Source organism: Orbicella faveolata, unplaced genomic scaffold (genome assembly GCF_042242905.1).
Source record: "Orbicella faveolata isolate gen_17 unplaced genomic scaffold, um_ofav_v1 contig_1, whole genome shotgun sequence".
Taxonomy (NCBI): domain Eukaryota; kingdom Metazoa; phylum Cnidaria; class Anthozoa; order Scleractinia; family Merulinidae; genus Orbicella; species Orbicella faveolata.
The window spans coordinates 20,024,886-20,046,784 of NW_028301536.1; the positions used below are offsets into that span (position 1 = coordinate 20,024,886).

At 39.1% G+C, this 21,899-nt stretch overlaps 1 long non-coding RNA gene across 14 annotated transcripts in view; it reads left to right on the top strand.

Moving 5' to 3' along the window:
- Positions 1-20,621, top strand: part of LOC110048611 (uncharacterized) — a 48,586-nt gene extending 27,965 nt beyond the window's left edge. For 7 of the 14 annotated variants that reach the window (XR_016208749.1, XR_016208747.1, XR_016208735.1 and 4 more), the window contains 6 exons: positions 293-442; positions 8,756-8,953; positions 10,462-10,718; positions 11,048-11,258; positions 11,687-11,850; positions 20,230-20,621. This is a non-coding gene — a long non-coding RNA (uncharacterized LOC110048611). The remainder of the gene's footprint in view (positions 1-292; positions 443-8,755; positions 8,954-10,461; positions 10,719-11,047; positions 11,259-11,686; positions 11,851-20,229) is intronic. The other 7 variants (XR_016208737.1, XR_016208738.1, XR_016208732.1 and 4 more) reach the window with 6 other exon arrangements.
- Positions 20,622-21,899: the final 1,278 nt, after the last annotated feature.

A 21,899-nucleotide genomic window follows, 5' to 3' on the forward strand; every position in this document is an offset into this window, starting at 1 on the left:
GGTGTTTAGCTTAAATGTATTTGTCATAGAGGTAGAATCCTTTCCCTCTCCAGACTGATTCCTTAAATGTAGGCTGCACAAATTTGTTGGTACTGATCAAAACAATATTACCTACAGCCTTTTGATTTCATACTGATTATCATCCTAAAATGGAAGTTTTATTTAATGGAAGTTTTATTGTAGTACCAAAAAAAGTTTCCGAATTATGGCAAAGTGAATGTATCAAAACTTCCTACCTTGTTTAGAAATACAGCAAATTAGCAAGCACTTCTAAATTTTACGTTTTTCTCAGATGGATGCTATTATCTGTTACAATAACCTACCCTTGTTTCCAAGTACAGTGTGATAACAACAATGGCTTGACAGCATTGAATAGTGTTTCTCAAACTGTGGCTGGAACATCCTGCTGAGTCACTTGAAGACAAAGCTGCTCAAGATTGAGGTTAGAAACTTTAATTTTCAAGGAGTGAAAAAAAAAACACCAGTCAAGTCTTGCTTAATTCCACACCTACAGTCTCTGTAATACTTCCATTTGAAAGTGTGTTCTGAGAATTTGGTGGTATAAAACAAGACATGTCTCCACGAATAAAGTTCTTTGCTCCCTCAAAACTCTATGGTTTACTAAACTATATCATGAAAATTTGGTTGTACATCAGGACAATGTCTACTAGAATTCTGTCAATTCACTCGTCATACCTTGCAACCTTGTAATATCTTCCCTTCTCAAGACTGCCTTGTTCTTGTGGTAGTTCATTCCAGTTGTTTCAAGGGTACATGAAAGCTGATAATTCTCCAATCTTGTTCCACCAGTAGCAGTGTAAAGGTTTCTGTAAGGTTGTGCATGACTTTCTTGTACTGCTCTCTCTGTGCTTGATGTTTTCATTGTTTGACATTGCGCTAAGAGTGTCGCTCTATTGGTAACTAAAGCACAGTACAAGTAAGTACAGTAAAATGAGATGCCAACATTTATATATAGCTTACCTTCGTGATAAGTTGATCCAACTGTCTTGATCCCTTCACTCAGGTCAATGATGTTCATTGTCCCAAGTGAAGACCCCTATAAATGAACGAAAATAAAACACACCAGCAAAAATCAGGTGACTTGAAAGTGAAAGGTCTTCTTTTCACCTCATTTTTCCACGTCCCCGAAAATGGACGCTTTCAGAAAAAAAATCGCCCCCGAAAGTGGGCAAAAAGATCATATATGTTTTATTGGTTACAGTTTGCTACTAGATAATATCTTTAGAAACTTAAGTCTTAGAACAAAGCATACTGACACCATTTTGTTTAGTTTTATTGTCAATATTATTTAGCAATATGTATTATATTTAACTTAAGTTAGTTACAATAATATTTATTCTCTTCACTCTGTCTTGCTGTCTTCTCCATTCTGTGTGCTCCCGAAAATGAGCAGCGTCCACAAGCTATGTTGACGGCTATGCTTTTTACAATTGTCATTATTAACTTTTACAATGCAAAAAATCCACAGGACCTAATAAATTAATCCATGAGGGGGTGCGCTCCTTAAGCTGAATAATTTAGCATCCAGCAAAAGCCAAGAATGTCCCAGTGTCAGTTGACACTTGATTTGGAACACCCAGGGCCTCCTGGATGATTCTCATTTGTTGGTAAGCTTTGGCTTGGTAACGAGTCAATACCGATACCAAGCCTTGACATGTTTGTGACGGAATATGCATCGAAAGAAAAGCGTGGAGAATCGAACTTATGCCGAACTGCCGGAAAACCAAAGTTAAAGCCGGACATTAATTATTGTTAGCTAATTAAAAGCAATTGTATGCCATATTGCACTGAAAGACAACACCAGTTATTTCAAACCTCACTTTCTACTAATTTTTTTCCTTTGATTTCTTGGACATGATGAATCAAGTCTTACCAATAGAGGTCATCTGACTTATAATTTAGACTTATGAAGTGAAGATTGAGAACTGATGTTATCTTGCATTGCAATGTAACATACTTTGTATCCACATACCCCATGCCAGGTTGTAGAAAACTCCTATATCGTCTGTCATTGCTTGGTCCAGGTTGTAGAAATATCCTTCATTGTCTATAATGTCTTGGTCTTTCAGGTTGTAGGTATCTTTTATACTGTCTATCATTTCTTAGTCCTTCAATGCAAAGGATACTGCTGTTTCAGCACTACTGTTGCTAGAGAATTGCTTCATTGACATGACAGGCATCCAAGTGGAGCAACCAAGAGGTACATGTACAGACTCTGAGATCACATCTTACTCTTATCCTCACCCCATGACCAGTGAACATCTCGTGGAAACAGGAACAAGCAGTGTTTAAGCACTAAGTGAAAGACTGTTTTTTGTCTCTTGATTTTAAGGGCTGTGTATATTTTCTAGCCATTCACAGGTCACCAGGTAGACCTAGATTAAAAGAGGTTGCCATAATTCATAGTAATTCGCATCTCACTTTTATCCAGTGGTTTTGTCCAGCTATGTTCCATCCTTTTAGATACACATTAAAAATTTTATCCTGATGTGGTTGGATGACTTACGAGGCTCAACGATTCAGAGAGACTTCCAGTGTTGGGATGTTTATCCTTGCTGGACAGTCCATTGGGTTAGGCACAAGGCTAAAAACCTCACCCCATGAAAAGTGAATATCTCACAAAAACAGGAACAAGTTGTGTTCAAGTACTAAGCCAAAGACTATAATTTGCTTTATGATTTTAAGGGCTGTATAGCATTTACAGACATTTACAGGTTACCAGATAGACAGCTGAAAAGTGTTTACCAGAATAATCCTTGACATCATTTAGTGATGGTGGACTCAATTTGCACTTCATATACACCTGTTGGTGCTACAGAAGAGGAGATGATGATAATGATGATGAGTCAATTTGGCTCATCAAAAATGCAGGCTGGGAAAGAGTTTTGTTCTTGGTCAAAAATGATGACCAAGAAATTAAGAGAATCGCAGTCTTCTTTGAAATTAAGAGGTGTTGAGAATTCACCGTTGAGCGAAAACCATTGAGAGGTAGATCACCGTCTTGTTCTACTTAAATAAGATGATGATGACTGTAATCCACACTAGTTTTCCAATGATGCTGACTGTGAGCAGAAATATGCATATTAAGTTCTGTAGCAAGACCACATCTGAAAAATATCTGCCTCCCATCTCTGAAATTAGAAGGTGTTTTGAAGTTGTTGAGAGCTGGAATGCTGTGTGTAGAGGCCAAGAAAACACAAGCATGGTAGCATTTAACCAGTGCAAAGTTGGCCATTTTTGTGATGTTCCACACAGTGGCCCTGTGGTTCAATGGCCAGTTGTTTCCAGGTAGCCCACGTTTAAACATTTCTTGACTAGTACAATAGTTTCCAGATTGAGTAGTGGCATACACTACACACATAAGGTGAGAATGGAGCTTTGTAAGTTAAAATGCTGTTAGGACCAGATAACCGACAGCATCATGATAAGGCTAAATAACTTGAAGGATGAATATGTGGATTTTCCACCTGAAGCATATTGTTTCTACGTAGGGAGGTTCACAAGATTTCCTTAAAGGTGGCATAAGATCCTAATAAGCCATCTTCTCATCACTAACAAATAAAACATTTCTTGAAGCATTTCGTGGCATGTTAGGAGGGTAGTGACCACTATAACTTTGTTGCATGGTTAGACCAAAGCTTGATGCTCAAGATATTTACAGTAGAGTAGAGATGCTCAAGGATGATCTGATCTGCTGCAACATTTTCATCATGTTCAGTCTTTCTAGAATTCACACATGTTTCGAGCTCTTCCCAGCTTGTTCCTCCTAAACTACAGTGTGGTAGGTCTCGGTGATCTTTTAACATTCAATTTTACCCAAGACTTCTTCTACAGGAGCTCCACCAGTCCTTGGATATGACTAGAACCTCTGTTGAAAACCAGTGGCCTTGGTTTGAAGACGATGCTTGCCATTACTGTTACATCCTCACTAGTTCAGTGAAACATCTGTAAGGGGCCACAGAAAATTTTACTGGCAGAATGGTGAGAGCTGCAGCCTACAGGATCATAGGAAAAATTTGTGGCTATTGGCACAAAGTTTAGGTACAGTGTACCTACAGTACTTTTGACAAGCAAGGTGTGTTACTAAGAACTGAGAGGGAACAGAAAGAATACTAGACTGAACATGTTTGACGATCAATAACAAGTAGGCTTTGAAGTTGTCAGCTAATTATATCTGAGATGTTGAAAATGTACACTTTTAAAGTTGTTGAGATGACACCTGATCCCACATCCAAAGGAAGGGATCCTCAGAAGTATTCCAATAGTCTTCAGAATGTCAAAGCACTTGCACAAGATCCAGTTGCATGATGTGACATGTTCCATTGAGATGGCTGTAGAGATGCATGTGTATTAAAGGGATAAAGAGTGACTGGAGCAAATGTGTCATTATATCACTCGCGAGGAAAGTTACACTGGCTCACTGCAACCACATTTAGCAGGTTATAAGTTTGTTATCCTAACAGGACAAAATGTTCGGTAAAGTCATCCTGAAGAGGCTAATGTATATCTTCTACATTGAATGGAATGCTGAAGAGGGAGATAACTAAGCTAGTAATGGAAAAGTCTTGACTGCTGCATTATTAAGGTTAAGTATTAGCAAAAGGGTGAAAGGATTGAAGGGTGTTTCTGGTTTGAATAACCCACTCAGAGGTATTGTTTCACCCAGGGACAAGATTTCATGAAATTACCCTAACAAGTGGGGTAATGCCCACATTGAACATCTCCTTATCAAATGGGAAAAATAGACTTGTTCTTTGATAAATTTGCATAAGAGAATGGCAGTTTCTGTAGGATTTAGAAGGCCAGCTACAGTGTGGATAATACAAGACAGTGAATATCCCTGAGTTGCTTTGCTATGGTGAAGGTCAAGTATGTACTGTTCAGGCACTAGTCTTGTATAACAATGCAGAAAATGGTCAAGGCTGCTATCACCTGGTCATTTACTTTCTTCCTCTGTTTGATAGTGTCTCACTCCGGTCATCTTTGGCTGCCTGGTTTAATACAAGTGTAGTTACTTGCTCATAGATTGTAAAAGGTCTTGATGACATTGTACCATTTTAGATTCAGCCAAAGCTCTGTGTAGATGGGCGATCACCCCGAGTCCCAGCTGGAGACATTGTCTTGTGTTCCTGGGCAAGACACTTTAATCTCACAGTGCCTCTCTCTACCTTGTTGTATATTAGGGTACCAGCAAATAATGCTGGGGTAACCCTGCGATGGACTAGCATCCCATCCAGGGGGAAGACGAAATACTCCTAGTTGCTTCATGCTACAGAAACTGGAGATAAGCACCATCCTGATGGGCCACTTGGGTCATTAATGCACTTGAAGTCTTTTTCCAGACAAGGTTTGTGTACACAACCTTGTCAATTACAAAACAAAGCTGGTTGAGAACCTTGTAAGAAAGGCAGAGGCTGCAAATTTGCAGATGCCAGCAGAAAGCACAGACTGAGCCACATGTATTAGTGACAAGGTGGCTGGTACTCAACAAGGAGGCTCTAAAAAAGCCAGCTGGTATCTGAAATGCTAAAAAGACATTGACTGACCTGTTTACGGAAGAAGGCCATCATCAATGACACCAATTTATAAGAGCTTGACAAAGCAGGCTTAGGCTGAATGTTCCGAGTGTAGGAAATCACCTTCCTATCCTTACAATTGAAGCAAACTAGTATCACTCTGCTTTACAAGAAAAATCATCTATTGAGTCATCGTGATGTCATCCAAAAGGCAACTACTGTCAGCCACAAAGGTGTCCAGTTATAATTAAATCGTCTTGTTAAAGAACTCTATCGTTCAAGTCCACTTGCTTTAAACAAGCAAGGTAGATTGTAGAAGATCACATTGTAAATATCTGGTTCTCTGCAGAAGTGCAAACACCTATCAGTCATATCCACAGTGTGGTATTGAAAACTAGGAATGATCAAGAATAGTATTGGAGAGTGTAAGGTGTGACAAGTAGCTCCAAGAGAACTGTCAACTAATGTCCTGTCTGAGGTGCTGAGGAAGATCGTTTCATAAAATAATGAGCATGGGTTCATCAATGGTCAGAAGAGTGGTAGTGGACCTAGCCAGACCAGACCAGCTTCATGCTGATCATTCTAAGTAACCTGCTGAGCTGGCTGCAGATTTATTTTGTTGTACTCTAACTGTTCTAAAGTGTAGGGTGACTAAGGGGCACCAACTGTCTGTAGCAAGGGTGCTGTCACACATATTTTCAAGTAAGCCACACAGCCTAATAGTATTTACTTGTAGGTTATCATTCTGGTGTCCTTGAAAAGCAAATCTTCGATTAAGCCATTTTGAGGTGTCTTTGTCCAGAGCTGTTGGCGAAATGCTGCAGGAGTAGCTAGGCTGAGAAAGGAATGTTGTCACAGAATCCATCTTCCGTTTGCACTATGAGAGAATAACCAATTAGCAAACTCATGACAGACAGAGGGTCATTTTTTCAGTTTCCACATTTTCCTTTGTCTCTACATGTATACTACTCTTCAGGTGCATGCTGGATCTGTCCATGACTTTTCCAATCCATAGTAAATTTTGGATAATACAGAGAAACATTACATCAGCTCTATTGCCAAACACTGCCATTGGGTGACTCGGAGTAGAATGGGACAAAGCCAACCATTTCCACCTAGGGAGAGACAAGGGAGGAAGTAGAGAGAAAAGAAGAACAGAAACTATGTAAGTGTTAACTGGGAGCAAGGCGTCTGACTTGAAAGGACTGACTTGTAACTGTGGACTAAGACCTTGTTGTCAGGTGAACCTTCAACTGTACTGCTTGTTAAGTATTCATGTACGCCTGAGGTACACTGGACACAGTAATCTTTCACCATTCATTGCCATGCGTTGCCACTTCAGTGCAGGTTTTCCACTATCTCCATCCAAAGCCATCCATACATTTGTTCTTTGCTGAATGTTTCCTTCAGATTATACTCTATTTACCTGGTTGTAGTGCTCCTTTCTTCTTAATCCTAGCTGTAGGGCTGACTGGTGTGGAGAGACCTGAGAGTTCACTTCATCTGAAGCCTGCTGATGTATGTCTGGATTGCGTTTGTTGTATGTGTTGGCTGCAGTAGCCTATGCTCCATGGTGTAAATTGGCAGAGGTCATGCATATCTTGAAGCTTTAATAGCAGTGCTTATTGAAACTTTCATATCCCATGCAAAGAAGGCCAGAATGATGTATTGCCATGAATTCAGTCCTGTCCAGTTTCACTCTTGCACAGATGCTCCACTTGATTTCCATCCAATGTCAGGTCCTGTTCGTTGTCTTACTACAAATTACACTGCCTATTTACCTACATTAGCCTACTAGCATTCTTGTCTTGATCTGCGTACCAGTAGTAATAGCTAATTTTCATTATGATGCCAGCATGAGAACAAAATACAAAATATTTGTCTTGTCTTGATCATGGATTTATCTTCTTTCATCACCGCATTGGCAGCTTCCTATCTACCCACACTAACTACTAAAACTGCCTATCGTGTGATGTTCTTCTTAACCTGTTAAGCACCAGAGTAGTACCATGGAAACTTCTGTCTTCTGGCCATCATCAGCGCTCTATGTTCACTTTTCCAGTATCCTTAGGATGTTGCCAGTGTGAAGTCTACCTATGCCTACAATTTGTAGACGGTCTTTGCTATGAAGACTCACAACATGCATTGTAGGCCTTCCTTGGGGAGATTCCTCCCACAGGGCAGCATTGACAAGGAGACAGATGTACCTGTCTAAATGTCAGCACTGCCATAGCGAGAAAATCCTCCCCACTACCTGCAACTCATCATTAATTTTGCTAACTGCCTGACTGTCTCTTCTCCTCCTTTGGCTGGTTGGGTGATCCTGGTCAGTTGGTCGCAAAGGCTACCTACATAACTGATCTAACCTGATGTGTGCATTGTCCCATAATCCCATGCCCCTGATACCTCTCAATTTTTGGGAGGGTTGACTCTTATTTATAAAGTTCTTGAATGCTAATGAAAATTTGTTGCTAAAGAAAGAAAGGGTATAGTATTAGTCCATATTTACAGCTTTTCCAAAGAGTCAAAACCTCACAAAAATGCAAGGCATTAGGGCAAGTACTTAGAGTCCTGACAACTGATCTATGCATTTTCTGAACTTCCTGTAACCCTAACCCTAAGTTTCTAGTTTCCTAAATGATAAGTTCTAAACTTACATTGTATGTCTGGTTGAACCTTACTGAGAGAATCTCACTTATCAGCACATAGTCTGTCAAGTGAAACGTAATACAATAAATTGGCCTAGGCGCAACTAAGCAGGGAGGAATTCGGAATGCAACATAGGTGACAAAATGTCTCCAGCTTGAAGTCGAATTGAAGCCAGAGTGAAGTCAACAGTAAACCATAGTGAAGGCAAATTGAAGTCGGAAAGAAGTTGAAGCATGCCACAGTGATTTGAAAAAAAGCCGGAGTGATGTGAAGTGAAGTCGAAAGTAAGCCGGAGAAAAATAAAAAAGCTGAATGTGAATCACTGGTCGAATAACCTGCAAAGAAACCCAAATGAATTAAAAGGCAATAGGGAGGAACCACCCCATCCACAAGGGCCCATTAGTAAACTTATCTAAATTATCTACATTAAGTTAAACCGAATCAGAAGTGCATGGACTTCTGGCTGAAAGTGTGTGCTTGTTTGCTTTGTAAGGTTCATCCAGAGCTCTATTTACCCTCCCCTCCCAGCCCACAATTTAACTAACCACCAGCAATGTCTCACTCATCAGAATCTTGTCTTGCTTGGATGAGGCTGAATAACTGAGCAGAGTCGGGCTGATCTGGGTTGAAGCTTGACGAATGTTCACTGCAGTGGATTCTTGGTTTAGAGAATTGATGCTGAAGAAATGGAGGAAAATGAATGAAAATGAATGAAAATGAAAAATTTCAGAAGGAATAATGTTACTGAAATGTGAAGTAGACTTCAGGTAAAAATTACAGTGGTAATGAAAGTATAGTGAATAAGGGTGATGAAAAATCATGACTCATACAACATGGCAACAGCATAAGCCAAACATAATTAGTTATTGTAATCTTTGCATTTGCAAGTCTAGAATATGCAATTTCAAAATAAAACACTGTAAGTTGTATTTTTTTAAACAAAATTTTCAGTTGTAAATGTAATGAGGCTTACCTTGAGAATGTATCTTTGATGCTGAAGGAATCCAAGGGTTCTTGGCAAATATGTAGTGGCTCAATTGAACATGTTTTTCTCTGGAGTGGTCCCTTAGCTAGAGCATCCTGGCTTTAATCTGTTGAAGACAGAGGAATGCATTTAGTAAATTTTAAAGGTGTTGAAACAAAGCAAACCTGCCTGACCAGTGAATTTACTGGTTTTCTATATACAGAGATTATTATTGTTTTTTTTCCTCCTGTCTATAATGACTGGCAGTTCTTAGAATTTCTTGTCATATCAAACAATATCTCAGGCCAGAATAATGATAATTGTATCCATTTGTATTGATTGCTCTGGTATCAATACATGTAAGATCTGATAATTTGGCAGTTTATCAAGACCATACCTAAACTCGTGTTACATACCAAAAGTCCAGAGAGGTAATTGTGGCATGATTTCTGCTAAATCTTATTGTCATTACAATACGCAAGCTGGATGGACAATGTAACACTACTAACAATAGTTGTAGGACTAAAAATTAATGCAATGAAATTCCTCACCTCTTGCAAAATGATGACTGTTCAAGGTTCAATGCAGCTATTAATGGAGCTCTACAATAAACCACATCTCAATGTTTCTCTTCTTTTGGTTGAATTCCACCTCCATAGTTAAGGACACTCAAGTTGGCATTCCAGCTACTCTGACAGTAAGACAGCTGAACTCTTACCAGAAAAGCTGATATCCTGGGGCCTTCTCGAACTGTCACTGCAGTTGAAATATGATTGGAATATGCTGCCAGTTCACTTTAACACATAACTGCTCAAGACAGAATTATTTTTAATATTTAGCAACTTTTAAAAAGGTTAATTAAGAATAAATGTAAATCCTATTTTAATCCTCCTTTTGTAATATTTGCCATAGTTGTATATATGCTCTCAGGATGTGGTACATCATGATAATACCTCATCCGTGTTTGTCTATATTTCTATACTGATGCAAGTTATTGAGAATTGGTTGATCAATCTTGTTTTTTCTCCATATTAACTGCTGTACTACACGCTAGTTGTAAATTTTGAAAATTTGGTGATACTGTATGTTAAGACAATATCTTCCGCAATCATGTTTCTCCCTCTGATGACTAAGACTTTTGCCTCAATATACATATAACAGGATTGAGCTATTGGTAATGAGTACTGAAACAGTATCAGAAATCACAATCAGTTTTGGCACTGAAATTCCATACCTCTTGTTGGATGACTGCTGTTATAAAGGGTTGTAGCAGCTACAGAGAAACTCATCTCTGCATTTTCTTTCTCTCAGGTGGATGCTGTCATCTCTTACAACAAGCTGTTCTCATTTTAAGGTGCACTGGTGGCAATTTAAATAAACACCAACAAGGAAGGCTGACTGTTGATCTTGCAGCTTAAACGTGATTCATCCTGCTGATCCACTCAAAGCTGCTCAAGATAGAGGCATGTTTTTTGGAAGGTCACAGGAGTCATAAGATATTACTCAAACCTGAGTTTAGTTTTCCCATCTATGATGTTTGCCATTATAACATGAGGTGTGAGATTATGGTAAATATGAATCAAGACAATGTATTCTAACAACAAAGCTATAATTATGAATTTTCTTTTTATTGATTTCTATACTGCAGACATTTTGAGAATTTGGTGGTAGATCAAGACAATATATCCCTTGTAATCGTGCTTAGCCTAGTATTTTTCCATTTAAATTATTGTTTGCTGTATTACTGTGAGTTTTGAAAATTTGGTGGCACATCAAGACAATGTCTTCTAGTGTTCTTCTAACTGCTCAAATTGTCATCCCACGATATTGTAAGCTGGCAATCCTACTTCATTCTAATTGCTATTATGTATTAACTGTATACTTCTCTTTCACTCAGGTAGATGCTGTGGTCAATTATGAAGACCTGCCCTGGTTTCTAACTGCACATATGCCTCATGGAGTCTTCTCCAACCCTCTTCTCCACATTGGTAGACTTAGATAAAGTGAGCACCAGCACGATACTCAAAGCTTTGTCTTCTCACTGGAACCTCCTACCAATTAACTTAAACACAGAGCTCCTTATGATGTAAGAATGTTAGTAGCTACTGGTAAGTGTAAGCCTGAGTTTAATCCTCAATCTTCTTTAGTTTCTGTTATATTTGCTAGACTAATACATGTTCTTAGAATTTGGTAGTACACCAAGGCAATTAAATTTCTTTACAATTATGCTTTAGAATCCTCCTTTGAAACTAGCCTATTGTTAGAAGTAGTGAGTACTTGGTGCTTAGCTTTAAGATATTTCTCATAGAGCTTGAATCCTTTCCCTTTCCAGACTGATTCCTTAAATGTAGGCTGCACAAATTTGGTGATACTGATCAAAACAATATTACCTACAGCCTAATGATTGCATACTGATTATCATCCTAAAATGGAAGTTTCATTTAATGGAAGGTCAAAGTGAATGTATCAATACTTCCTAACTCTTTTAGAAATACAGTGAATTAGCAAGCACTTCTAAATTTTACCTTTATCTCAGATGGATGCTATTATCTGTCACAATAACCTCCCCTGGTTTCCAAGTACTCTGTGATAACATCAATGGTTTGACAGCATTGGAGAGAGTCAGAGTGTTTTGAATTCTCAAACTGTGGCTGGAACATCCTGCTAAGTCACTTTAAGACAAAGCTGCGCAAGATTGAGGTTTGTAGCTTTAATTTTCAAGGAGTGAAAAAAAAAAAAACATTCAAGGCTTGCTTAATTCCACACCTACAGTCTCTGTAATACTTCCATTTGAATTTGTGTTATGAGAATTTGGTGGTAAAACAAGACAAGTCTCCATGAAGGAAGTTCTTTGCTCCCTCAAAACTCTATGGTTTACTAAACTATATCATGAAAATTTGGTTGTACATCAGGACAATGTCTACTAGAATTCTGTCAATTCACTCATCATACCTTGTAACCTTGTAATATCTTCCCTTCTCAAGACTGCCTTGTTCTTGTGGTCGTTCATTCCAGTTGTTTCAAGGGTACATGAAAGCTGATAATTCTCCAGTCTTGTTCCACCAGTAGCAGTGTAAAGGTTTCTGCAAGGTTGTGCATGACTTTCTTGTACTGCTCTCTCTGTGCTTGATGTTTTCATTGTTTGACATTGCACTAAGAGTGTCGCTCTATTGGTAACTAAAGCACAGTACAAGTAAATACAGTAAAATGAGATGCCAACATTTATATATAGCTTACCTTCGTGATAAGTTGATCCAACTGTCTTGATCCCTTCACTCAGGTCAATGATGTTCATTTACCCAAGTGAAGGCCCCTATAAATGAATAGAAGTAAAACATACCTGCAAAAATCAGGTGACTTGGAAGTGAAAGATCTTGTTTTGCCTCAGTTTTTCATGTCCCGAAAATGGACGCTTTCAGAAAAAAATTGCCCCCGAAAGTGGGCGAAAAGTTCGCTTGTTTTAATGGTTACAGTTTGCTACTAGATAATATCTTTAGAAACTTAAGTCTTAGAAAAAAGCATACTGACACCATTTTGTTTAGTTTTATTGTCAATATGTATTTATATTTAACTTAAGTTAGTTACAATAATATTTATTCTCTTCACTCTCTCTTGCTGTCTTCTCCATTCTGTGTGCTCCCGAAAATGAGCAGCGTCCACAAGCTATGTTGACGGCTATGCTTTTTACAATTGTCATTATTAACTTTTACAATGCAAAAAATCCACAGGACCTAATAAATTAATCCATGAGGGGGTGTGCTCCTTAAGCTGAATAATTTAGCATCCAGCAAAAGCCAAGAATGTCCCAGTGTCATTTGACACTTCATTTGGAACACCCAGGGCCTCCTGGATGATTCCCATTTGTTTGGCTTGGTAACGAGTCAATACCGATACCAAGCCTTGACATGTTTGTGACGGAATATGCATTGAAAGAAAAGCGTAGAGAATCGAACTTAAGCCGAACTGCCGGAAAACCAAATTTAAAGCCGGACATTGATGCCAAACCAAACATTTATTGTAATTATTGTTAGCTAATTAAAAGCAATTGTATGCCATATTGCACTGAAAGACAACACCAGTTATTTCAAACCTCACTTTCTACTGATTTTTTTCCTTTGATTTCTTGGGCATGATAAATCAAGTCCTGCCAATAGAGGTCATCTGACTTATACTTTAGACTTATGAAGTGAAGATTGAGAACTGATGTTATGTTGCGTTGCAATGTAACATACTTTGTATCCACATACCCCATGCCAGGTTGTAGAAAAGTCCTATATCGTCTGTCATTTCTTGGTCCTTCAGGTTGCAGAAATATCCTTCGTTGTCTATAATTTCTTGGTCTTTCAGGTTGTAGGAATCTTTTATATTGTCTATCATTTCTTAGTCCTTCAATGCAAAGGATACTGATGTTTCAGCACAACTGTTGCTAGAGAATTGCTTCATTGGCATTACAGGCATACAAGTGGAGCAACCAAGAGGTACAGACTCTGAGATCACATCTTGCTCTTATCCTCACCCCATGCAAAGTGACATCTCGTGGAAACAGGAACAAGGAGCATTCAAGCACTAATTAAAAGACCGTTTAGCCTCTTGACTTTAAGGGTTGTGCATATTTTCTAGTCATTTACAGGTCATCAGGTAGACGTAGGTGAAAAGAGGTTGTCATAATTCGTAGTGATTCACTTCTCACTTTTATCCAGTGGTTTGGCCAGCTATGTTCCATCCTTTTAGATACACATTTATCCTGATTTCATGGGATGACTTATGAGGCTCAATAGTTCAGAGAGACTTCCATTGTTGGGATGTTTATTCTTGCTGGATAGTCCATTTTGGGCATAAGGCTAAAATCCACACCTCATGAAAAGTGAATATCTCACAGAAACAGGGGCATGTTGTGTTCAAGTACTAAGCCAAAGACTATAATTTGCTTTTTGATTTTAAAGGCTATATAGCATTTACAGACGTTCACAGGTCACTGGGTAGACAGCTGAAAAACGTTTACCACAATAATCCTTGACATCATTTAGTGATGGTGGACTCAATTTGCACTTCATATACACCTGTTGGTGCTACAGAAGAGGAGATGATGATAATGATGATGAGTCAATTTGGCTCATCAAAAATGCAGGCTGGGAAAGAGTTTTGTTCTTGGTCAAAAAAGATGGCCAAGAAATTAATTAAGAGAATTGCTGTCTTCTTAGAAAGAGGTGTTGAGAATTCATCCTTGAGCGAAAATCATTGAGAGGTAGATCACCGTCTTGTTCTACTTAAAGAATATGATGATGACTGTAATCCAGACTAGTTTTCCAATGATGCTGACTGTGAGCAGAAAGATACATGTTAAGTTCTGTAGCAAGTCCACGTTAAGAAAAATATCTGTCTCCCATCACTGAAATTAGAAGGTGTGCTGAAGTTGTTGAGAGCTGGAATGCTGTGTGTAAAGGCCAAGAAAACACAAGCATGGTAGCATTTAACCAGTGCAAAGTTGACCATTTTTGTGATGTTCCACACAATAGTGCTGTGGTTCAATGGCCAATTGTTTCCAGGTAGCCCACGCTTTAACATTTCTTGACTAGTACAATAGTTTCCAGATTGAGTAGTGGCATCCACTTTACACATAAGGTGAGAATGGAGCTTTGTAAGTTAAATTGCTGTTAGGACCAGATAACAGACAACATCTTGGTAAAGAAAGAGTCATGGGGATGAGACAATTGGCAAAATAACTAGTACAGTATAAATGATGGTAGTTGAAGGATGAATATGTTGGTTAGCCACCCGAAGCATGTTGTTTCTACACAGGGAGGTTCACAAGATTTCCTTAAAGGTGGCATAAGATCCTAATGAGCCATCTTCTCATCACTGATAAATAAAGCATTTCTTGAAGCATTTCATGGCATGTTGGGAGGGTAGTGATCACTATAACTTTGTGCCATAGTTAAACCAAAGCTTGATGCTCAAGATATTTACAGTAGAGTGGCAATGCTCAAGGATGATCTGATCTGCTGCAACATTTTTGTCATGTTCAGTCTTTCTAGAATTCACACATGTTTTAAGCTCTTCCTAGTTTGTTCCTCCTTAACTACAGTGTGGTAGGTTTAGGTGATCTTGTAACATTCAATTTCACCCAAGACTTCTTCTACAGGACTCCACCAGTCCTACAATATAACTGGATCCTCTGTTGAAAACCAGTGGCCTTGGTTTGAAGACAATGCTTGCCATTATTGTTACATCCACAGTAGTTCAGTGAAACATCTGTAAGGGGCCACAGAAGATTCTACAGGCAGAATGGTAAGAGCTGCAGCCTACAGGATCATAGGTAAAATTTGTAGACATTGGCACAAAGTTTAGATACAGTGTACCTGCAGTGCTTTTGACAAGCAAGGTGTGTTACTAAGAACTGAGAGGGAACAGAAAGAATACTGGATTGAACGTGTTTGAAGATCATTAACAAGTAGGCTTTGAAGTTGTAAGCTGATATCTGAGATGCTGAAAATGTACACTTTTGAAGTTGTTGAGATTACACCTGACCCCACCTTCAACGGAAGAGATCCTCAGAAGTATTCCAATAGTCTTCAGAATGCCAAAGCACTTGCACAAGATCCAGTTGAATGATGTGACGTGTTCCATTGAGATACCTGTAGAGAAGCATTTGTATTAAAGGAATAAAGAGTGACTGGACCAAATGTGCCATTATATCACTTGTGAAGAAAGCTACCCTGGCTCACTGCAACCACAACCAGGATATAAGTTTGTTATCCTAACTGAACAAAATTATCTTTGAAGTCATCTTGAAGAGTCTAATATATATCTTCTACATTGTCTGGAATGCTGAAGAAGGAGATAACCAAGCTAGTAATGGAAATGTCTTGACTTCTGCATTATTAAGGGTAAGTCAGTAAAAGGGGGAAAGGATTGAAGGATGTTTCTAGTTTGAATAACCCACTCAGAGGTATTGTTTCACCCAGGGACTTACACAGGTTTTCATGAAATTACCCTAACAAGTAAGGTAATGCCCACATCAAACATCTCGTTATCAAATGGGAAAAATAGACTTGTTCTCTGATAAATTTGCGTGAGAGAATAGGAGTTTTGGTAGGATTTGGAAGACCACCTACAATGTGGATAGTACAAGACAGTGAATACCCCTGAGTTCCTTTGCTATGGTTAGAGTCAAGTATGTACTGTAGAGCCAGTAGTCTTGTATAAAAATGCAGACCGTGTACAAGGCTCCTATCACCCTGTCATTTACTCTCTTCCTTTGTTTGATAGTGTCTCACTCCATTCATCTTTGCCTGCCTGGTTTAATACAAGTGTAGTTACTTGCTCATAGATTACGAAAGGTCTTGATAACATTGTACCATTTTAGATCCAGCCAAAGGTCTTTGTTGATGAGCGATCACCCTGAGCCCCCGCTGGAGACATTGTGTTGCGTTCTTTGGCAAGATGCTTTAATCTCACAGTGCCTCTCTCCACCCAGTTGTACATTAGGGTACCAGCAAATAATGCTGGGGGTAACCCTACGATGGACTAGCATCCCACCCAAGGGGAAGAAGAAATACTCCTAGTTGCTTCATGCTACAGAAACTGGAAATAAGCACCATCCTGATGGGCCACTTGGGCCGTTAATGCACTTGGAGTCTTTTTCCAGAGAAGGGTTGTGTACACAACCTTGTCACTTACAAAACAAAGCCAGTTGAGAACCTTGTAAGAAAGGCAGAGGCTGCAAATTTACAGGTGCCAGCAGAAAGTACAGACTGACCTACGTGTATTAGTGACAAGGTGGCTGGTACTGAACAAGGAGGCTGTAAAAAAGCCAGCTGGTATCTGAAATGCTAAAAAGACATCGACTGTTCTGTTTATGGAAGAAGTGATCTTGGAGCAAGGCCATCATTAATGACCAATTTATAAGAGCTCAACAAAGCAGGCTTAGGCTGAATGTTCTGAGTGTAGGAAATCACCTTCCTATCCTTACAATTGAAGCAAACTAGTATCACTATGCTTTACAAGAAAAATCATCTGTTGAGTCATTGTGATGTCATCCAAAGGGCAATTACTGTCAGCCACAAAGGTGTTCCGTTCTAATTAAATCTTCTTGTTAAAGAACTTTATCAACCCTCTATTTTGCCTCCTCTTTTGAAACAGTTGAAGTCCATTTGCTTTAAACAAGCAAGGTAGATTGTAGAAGATCACATTGTAAATATCTGGTTCTCTGCAGGAGTGCAAACATCTATCAGTCATATCCACAGTGTGGTATTGAAAACTAGGAATGATCAAGAATAGTATTTGAGAGAGTAAGGTCTGCCAAGTAGGTCCAAGAGAACTGTCAAGTAATGTCCTGTCTGAGGTGCTGAGGAAGATCGTTTCATAAAATAATGAGCATGGTTCATCAATGGTCGGAGGAGTGGTAATGGACCTAGCCAGACCAGACCAGCTTCATGCTGATCATTCTAAGTAACCTGCTGAGCTGGCTGCAGATTTATTTTGTTCTACTCTTACTGTTCTAAAGTGTAGGATGACTAAGGGGCACCAACTGTCTGTAGCAAGGGTGCTGTCACACATATTTTCGGGTAAGCCACACAGCCTAATAGTATTTACTTGTAGGTTATCATTCTGGTGTCCTTGAAAAGCAAATCTTCAGTAAAGCCATTTTGAGGTGTCTTTGTCCAGAGCTGTTGGCGAAATGCTGCAGAAGTACCTAGACTGAGAAAGGAATGGTGTCACAGAATACAACTTCCATTTGCACTATAAGGGAATAACTAAATAGCATAAACAGAGGGTCATTCTTTCAGTTTCCTAATTCTCCTTTGTCTCAACATTTATACAACTTTTCAGGTGCATACTTGATCTGTCCATGACTTTTCCAATCCATATTAAATTTTTGATAATATAGAGAAACATTACATCAGCTACATTGCCGAACACTGCCATTGGGTGACTAGTAGTAGAATGGGAGAAAGCCAATCATGCCCACCTAGGGAGGGACAAGAGAGGAAGAAGAGAAAAAAGAAGCAGAAACTGTAAGTATTAACTGGGAGCAAGGCTTGTGACTTGAAAAGAGTGACTTGTAAGTGTGGACTAAGTCCTTGTTTTCATATGAACCTTTTTTTGTTGATGATGAAAATCTTCAACTGTATTGCTTGTTGAGGTGTTTGTGTATGCCAGGTACATTGGCCAGAGTAATCTTTCACCATTCATTGCCATCCTTTGCCACTTCAGGGCAGGTTTTCCACTATCCCCACACAGAGCCATCCTGTTTTTTCTTTGCTGAATGTTTCCTTCAGATCATACTCTATCTACCTGGTTGTAATGCTCCTTTCTTCTTAATCCTAGCTCTAGGACTGACGGGTATGGAGAGACATTAGAGTTTACTTCATCTGAAGTATGCTGATGTATGTCTGTATTGCTTTCATTGTGTATGTTGGCTGCAGCAGCCATGGGGTAAACGGACCAAAAGTCATGCACATCTTGAAGCTTTAATAGCAGTGCTTCTTGAAACTTTCATATCCCGTGCAAAGAAGGCCAGAATGACATATTGGCATGGATTCAGTCCTGTCCTTTTTCATCCTTGCACAGATGCTCCACTCCTCCACTTGATCTTCATCCAATGTCAGGTCCTGTTTATTATCTTACTATAAATTACACTGCCTATCTACTTATTTTAGCCTACTAGCACTCTTGTCTTGATCTGCCTATCTGCCTTTCATCACCACATTGGCAGCTTCCTATCTACCCACACTAACTACTAAAACTGCCTATCATGTGATGATCTTCTTCAACCTGTTTAGTGCCACAGCAGTGCCAAGGGGACTTCTGTCTTCTGGCCATTGTCAGTCCTCACTCTCTTTTCCAATAACCATAGGTTGTAACTGATGTGAAGTCTACCTGCGCCTACAATTTGTAGACGGTCTATGCTATGAAGACCCACAACATGCATTGGAGGCCTTCCTTGGGGAGATTTCCCCTGCAAGGCAGCATTGACCCAGAGACATTACTGTTCATGTCTAAGTGTCACCACTGCCATAGTGGGAAACCCCTCCCCACTGCCTGTGACTCAAAAGCTATCTTTCTAACTGCCTGACTACCCATCCTCCTCCTCAGGTCAAATGGATGATCCTCATCAGTTGGTCTCGATGGCTACCTACATATTAACTGATCAACTTGATGTGTGTGCATTGTCCCATAATCCCATGTCCCTAATGCCTTTTGATTTTTTTTCGGGGGAGAGGGGGGGTGGTTGTGTTTACTCTCACTTTTAGAGTTTTCAAATGTTAACAAGGAATTTGTTCATTAAGGAGGAAAAGGTAAATATTACCAGCCCACATTTTAAGCTTTTTCCAAAATGTCAAAATGTCACAAGAATGAAAGGCATTAGGGTAGGTACTTAGAGTCCTAAAAACTGATCTTTGCTTTTTCTCAGCTAACTAAACTATGACTAGAAAAGGTCATCAAGCCTGGAAAGAGTTGCCAAGACTGGTTTCCTCTTCCAATGGTTGAATGGCCTTGGCTTCTAGTTTCCTAAATCATAAGTTCTACTATAATGTCTGGTTGAACCTTACTGAGAAAATCTCACTTATCAGTGAATCGACTGTTAAGTGAAACGTAATAGAATAAATTGGCCTAAGCGCAACTAAGCAGGGACGAATTTGAAATGCCACAGCAATGAAGAAATTCCTCGAACACAAAGTCAAATTGTAGCTGGAGTGAAGGTGAAGCAAACAAAGTGTAGTCGAAAAGAAGCCATGGTGAAGTAAAAAACGCCGGAGTGAAGCCGAAAATAAGCTGAAATGAAGTCGAAATTAAGCCGGAGCGGAAGAAAAAATGCGAATGCGAATCACTGGCCAAGAACCTGCAAAGAAACCCAAATTAAGTAAAAGGCAACAGGGAGGAGCCACCCCAACCACAAGGGCCATTAGTAAGGTTAACTAAATTATATACTTTAAGTTAAACCGAATCAGAAGTACGTGGACTTCTGGCCGAAAGTGTGTGCTCGTATGCTTTGTAAGGTTCATCCAGAGCTCTATGTACCCTCCCCTCCCAGCCCACAATTTTACTAACCACCAACATCATCTCTCTCATTAGAGTCTGGTTTTGCTTGGGTGAGGCTGAGCATACTGTTTGAAGTTGGGCTGATCTGGCCTGAACCTGGACAAATTTCTGCAGCTGTAGTAGATTCTTGGTGCTTAGGAAATGAAGTCAGACTGAAACAAATAGAAAAGAATGTTATTTGAGAACAAAATAACCTTCTGATAAGGCTATCATGATCAAGGAAGTTTAGTAAGCGAGGAGTGTAAGTAATCAGGGCACATAGAAATTATTGCCATCTTAACTGCATAGCTTTTCAAACTTTAGACGTGCACTGTTATCAACTGCTTATTTCAAACAAGTTTGATGGCAAATTTTATTAATGGATATTATTGGTGATGTGAAAGTTGTGATCAGCCGAGTGCCATATTAAAGCTTTAAAAATCTAAGTTTGGAGTCTTTCCCTGATCTTTGCAACAAAATTTACGAAGATGCTCAGCACAGTCCTAAGTGTTTCGTTATGTTCCACACTTTTTATGGCAGTTTTACTTGGGTTTCGAAATTCGATGTAATGTGGCAACTGTTTCACATATCTTCTTTGTAGTTCTCGAGTGCATAGTTTTCTTTTTAATTTAAGACATTAAAGAGTGAAAAATCCACCGTCTTATAAATGTGACAATTTGTTTAAAAAGAAAACGTGGCATATTAAATAGTTGAAAACGTGCTAGAAAACGTGTAGAAAATGGGTTCAAAATTAGTTGCAACGCATTCAATCCGTTGGAAAATGTTTCTCAAAGCCTTATGATATTTTCAGCGCGTTGGCAACGTTTTCCGATGCATTGGAATGTTTTTTTTCAAAACGTTTTCGCTGCGTTAATAGGGAGTTTACGAAACCACGACGGCAACGGCAACGGGAACGTCACTGAACAAAAGAATTAATGAGCAGTACAATGGCTGTGCACGTGCGTTATAATTCTTGGTACATTTCTTTGTCGTCCTCTGCAAAACAACGTGAAATGACCAAATTTTGCGTCGTCTGGAGAACGTCAACCACGACGGCTTATTTTTTGAATTTTTATTTCAAAATTATCGCTGTGTTCCGGATTTAGTTTTGCGATAGTTTTGACAGTGATAAACAAAGTAAATGACTTGAGAGTATCGCGACATTCGTAGGTAAAATATAAATTCATTTTTTAATTGACGTTGTCCTCGGCGTCGTGGTTTCGTAAACTCCCCAATGGAACATCCATGGCGCGAAGTATAATATTCACATGACAAAAAAGTAGATGCAAATTATTTACACGGCATTTTGAATTATGCACAGCAAAACGTCTTTTATCTTTTATAATACTTCGCTAATGAGATTGAACGTCCATAAATATTAATGTGTCGGTAACCGTCTTGTGACCGCGCGAAAATTTTTCAGATACACGTATGGGCAAATCGGAAACAAATGACTTTGTTGCACGCACATAAAATTTGAGTTGTGAAACTTGTCAGATTTTACATTTTACACTGGCTATTTCGTAAAACAAAATTTATAGAATATATTTGGCGTGGCAGTCGAACTTTCAGCCTAATATTCAGTTGCCGATTCCAAACTAAGAAACTATCTGTGATAATAATAATAGTAATTTGCCAAAAGTAAAATGAACATTTCGTTTTAGTCTACTTGAAACTGCACGGTTTGCCCAGAAAGAGAGTTACGGTATGTTTGGGTGCGTAAA